This window comes from Triticum dicoccoides, chromosome 5A, assembly GCF_002162155.2.
Source record: "Triticum dicoccoides isolate Atlit2015 ecotype Zavitan chromosome 5A, WEW_v2.0, whole genome shotgun sequence".
Lineage (NCBI taxonomy): Eukaryota > Viridiplantae > Streptophyta > Magnoliopsida > Poales > Poaceae > Triticum > Triticum dicoccoides.
In genome coordinates this window covers 208,779,591-208,784,535 of record NC_041388.1, presented here as the reverse complement: position 1 = coordinate 208,784,535, position 4,945 = coordinate 208,779,591, and positions in this window count along the sequence as shown.

The following is a 4,945-nucleotide window of genomic DNA, read 5'->3' as shown; positions in this document are numbered from 1 at the left end:
TGGTCGCGCGCCCCGCGCACCAGGCCGGGCCTCCCCGCTCACGCAAGCTACCGCCGCTGCAGCTGCGTTGCCGCTGCTGCATGCAGCTGCCGTCGCACTTCTCCCTCACCGCTGCTGCGCGCTGCTGCTCCGCTGCTAGCCCTGGCCGCCGGCGCCCCTCCATGCCCGACTGCCCGTCTCTGCTTCTGGTGGCTCCGGCGATCCACCCTGCGTGCATCACCGTCGTGGCCGTCGGGCGCCCACGCCCGCGTGCCCCTGGGCGTACGCCCGAACGGGGCATGCCCGTAACCGTCCTCCGCGCCCTGTATGGCCTTTGGCCAATGACATATGGGGCCCAGCCCCCAGAACGAAATTAGAGAAAGGGGTTTAAAAATGAAAAATGAATAATAAATAAAATAATAAGTAATTAATTAAATAAATAAATAGTTAACTTAATTAATCTTGATTAATTAAACTAAACAATTAATTAAACTAATTAATCATGATTTAGATTAACCAAATAACTAATTAAACTAACTACTGTTAGTTAATTAACAAGTCAATGACAGTGGGGCCCACCCCCCCTAATTAATCCTGATTAGGTTAATTAAACTAGATAATTAAATGTGTCACTAACAGGTGGGACCCACCTGTCAGGTTGACCAGGTCAACTGCTGATGTCATGCTGACATCATGCTGACGTCAACAAACACTATTCTGGATAATGTTGATTTAATTAATTAAATAAATCCTAAAAATGATTTAAATCTTTTAAAATTAATATAAAATAAACCGTAGCTCGGATGGGAAAACTTTGTACATGAAAGTTTCTCAGAATGACGAGACAAATCCGGTTACGCAGCCCGTTCATCCGACACGCAACTTTCCCCCTCCGGTTCATCTGTTCGAAAACGTGAAACACCGGAAATACTTTCCCAGATGTTTTCCCCCTTCACCGGTACCATCTTGTACCGCGTTAGGGCACACCTAGCATCACGCTTTGTCATGTCGTGCATCGTCATGCATTTGTTTGCATTATATTTATTGTTTCTTCCCCCTCTTCTCTCGCTAGACACCGAGACCGACACCGCTGCTACCCAGTACGACTACGGTGTTGACGACCCCTCTCTCTTGCCAGAGCAACCAGGCAAGCCCCCCCTTTGATCACCAGATACCGCCTACTCTTCTCTCTACTGCTTGCATGAGAGTAGTGTAGCATGTTACTGTTTTCCGTTAATCCTATTCTGATGCATAGCCTATCATTGTTGCTCCAGCTGTTGATACCTTACCTGCAATCCTAAATGCTTAGTATAGGATGCTAGTTTACCATAAGTGGCCCTACATTCTTGTCCGTCTGCCATGCTATACTATCGGGCCGTGATCACTCAGGAGGTGGTCACGGGTATATACTTATACATAATATATGATACTTGTGGTGACAAAAGACGGGTCGGCTCGAGGAGTACCCGCGGTTGATTCATGAATTGGGGGCTGGAAGGACATACTTCCCCGACATCCCTCTGTGTGGATCTTTGTGGCGAAGCGACAGGGCAGGTTGAGACCACCTAGGAGAGAGGTGGGCCTGGACCTGGTCGGTGTTCGCGGTTATTTCAAGATAACACGTTTAACGAGATCTTGGTATTTGATTTGAGTCTGGCCACTGGCCTATACGCACTAACCATCTACGCGGGGACAGTTATGGGCACTCGACGTCGTGGTATCAGCCGAAGCCTTCGTGACGTCAGCGACTGAGCGGCGCGCGCCGGATTGGACCGTAAGCCTGCTCTTGTATTAAGGGGGCTAGTTCTGCTTCCAGCCGCGTTCGCAGCATGCAGGTGTGCAACGGGCGATGGGCCCAGACCCCTGCGCCATAGGATTTAGACCGGTGTGCTGACCTCTCTGTTGTGCTTAGGTAGGACTGTGACGTGTTGATCTTCCGAGGACGGGCATGACCCAAAAAAGTGTGTCCGGACAAAGGGGATCGAGTGTGTTGGGAAATGTGCTGCACCCCTGAGGGAAGTTAATCTATTCGAATAGCCGTGATCTTCGGTAACAGGACGACTTGGAGTTGTACCTTGACATTATGACAACTAGAACCGGATACTTAATAAAACTCGACCTTCCAAGTGCCAGATACAACCGGTGGTCGCTCTCTCACAGGGAGACGAGGGGAGGATCATCGGTTAGGTTTATGCTATGCGATGCTACTTGGTGAACTTACTATCTACTCTCTTCTACATGCTGCAAGATGGAGGAGGCCAGAAGCGTAGTCCTCGACAGGATTAGCTATCCCCCTCTTATTCCGGCTTTCTGCAGTTCAGTCCACATATGATACCCTTATTTAATTTGATACCAATGCATACATATGTAGTGTAGCTCCTTGCTTGCGAGTACTTTGGATGAGTACTCACGGTTGCTTTGCTCCCTCTTTTCCCCCTTCCTATACCCAATTGCTGCGACCAGATGTTGGAGCCCAGGAGCCAGACGCTACCGTTGACGACGACTACTACTTCTCAGGAGGTGCCTACTACTACGTGCAGCCCGCTGACGACGACCAGGAGTAGTCTAGGAGGATCCTAGGCAGGAGGCCTGCGCCTCTTTCGATCTGTATCCTAGTTTGTGCTAGCCTTCTTAAGGCAAATTTGTTTAACTTATGTTTGTACTCAGATATTGTTGTTTCCGCTGACTCGTCTATGATCGAGCTCTTGTATTTGAGCCCTCGAGGCCCCTGGCTTGTAATATGATGCTTGTATGACTTATTTTATTTGTAGAGTTGTGTTGTGATATCTTCCCGTGAGTCCCTGATCGTGATCATACACGTTTGCGTGTATGATTAGTGTATGGTTGAATCGGGGGTGTCACAAGTTGGTATCAGAGCCGACTGCCTGTAGGAATCCCCCTTCCACACTCCTTGGCCGAAGTTGAGTCTAGACATTGCAAAAACTTTTACTAACATGGCTGTGTGCCTTACAAGCCCACGTCGCCATCTGGTTGGGATTAGGATCTTTTATTCCTCGATCCTTACTCTGGGACTCTGAACTCTCTTCTACTCGGGTTAAACGATTTTACTAACTTTAACATTAGGATCCTGTGACCACGTTCATCCCAAAGTTGGATAGGCCCTAGCTATTCTTTAGAGTAGTGTTTGAACATTATCGACATTGTCATTTGACTCCTGTGAAAACATCTTTGTTTTCAGATGGAACCCACGAGACAGGTCATGCGCCACATGACGGCCATTGGTGCCTCAGGATCACCTGCTGTGTTGGTTGGGATGATGACCTATCTGGGTTATCGCTGGCACCCTGAGTACACCGTCTACGAGGAGTACCAGGACTTCAACCAGGAGCAGCACCGTGCCATCGTGCACCTCTACTCTCGGGAGTATGACTCCACTACCGTGTTGCACACTGCTCATGGCGTTGGAGTGACTATCGACATGGCGGTCCACGATGTTGGTTATGCTGCTCTGACACGTCTTCGTGGAGAGTATCAGGAGTTGGACACCTCCCCCTTCAGGCACATTGCTATCGCATCCGATGTTGGTGCGGAGGGATACTACACTGCTGCCTACTCTACTGTCACCCAAGATCCCTTCTACCATCAGAACCTGGTTCTGCATGTTGATGGGCTGAATAGAGCTAACCGAGCTCTACGCCACGAGTTGTACACCACCCGTCAGCACCTGTACCATGCTCTGACGCTGTTGCACCCCTCTGTCTGATCTGGTGATCTGTCGCGTTCTGCAATCTACCCTTCCAGGACCGTGATGCCCCAGGGCGTCGGCTGGCCAGATGTGGGAGGCTACTCTCCCGCACTTGGTCCTCTCTTGCCACCTGTGCGTCGGGTTCCGCACCAGAGTATCCGCGGACCCCAGGCTACTCGCGTGGAGGTCTTCCCTTCGCGTCACTACCAGCTGTCAGGCTACACCTACCTCCACAATTCCTCCTGGGACTGATGTAGGCTTGCTTGTTAGTGTTAGATGCATTCGCCGTGAGCATGCGTGCCACCTATGATGTTCTTAGCCTATGTACTGAACGCTGTGTACCGAACTCTGTGCATGATCTCTTTTGTAAGATATGCCAACTACTATGTAGTATCTACCTTCTTACTTTCATTATGCATGTTTCATCATGAATGATTTTTGCCCTTGCAAATTCTCTATGCTGAACCACCCATGTTATATATTAACAGGATGGTTAGACTAGGTGGTCATGGTCGTGGTGACCCTCCCCCACCCCCGCCCGAGTAGATGGCTGGGATGATGCAACAGTTTGAGCTGAATCGCCAGTTCATGGAGAATATTATGGCTCAGTTTCCTCGCCCCAATATGAACCAGCAGCCAACCCAACTGACTCTGCAGGATTTCATGCGTCTCAACCCAACTGTGTACCGCAGCTCAACTCAGCCTCTGGATGCTGATGACTGCAATACTAGGAAAAGGGCTATCGATGGAATTGACACTAATGGCGCACCAGACATGTGGTGCGCCACTACTATATACTAATGGCGCACCATGTGTTGGTGCGCCATTAGTGTCCAAATACTAATGGCGCACCACATCCACAGTGCGCCATTAGTAACAAGATTTTTTTATTTATTTTTTTGAAAACTAGTAATGGCGCACCGTGGGGGTGGTGCACCATTACTAGTTAAACTTGTAATGGCGCACCACATCCACGGTGCGCCATTAGTAAAATAAATTCAAATTTTTGTTTCAATTTTTTTTTCAAAACTAGTAATGGTGCACCAGGGGATAGTGCGCCATTACTAGTTAAACTAGTAATGGCGCACCACATCCACGGTGCGCCACTAGTAGATATTTTTCAATTTTTTTTTCAATTTTTTTATATTTTTTGAAAACTAGTAATGGCGCACCGTGGGAGTGGTGCACCATTACTACTTCAACTAGTAATGGCGCACCACCCCCACGGTGCGCCGTTACTAACTTGGCCCAAAAATTCCC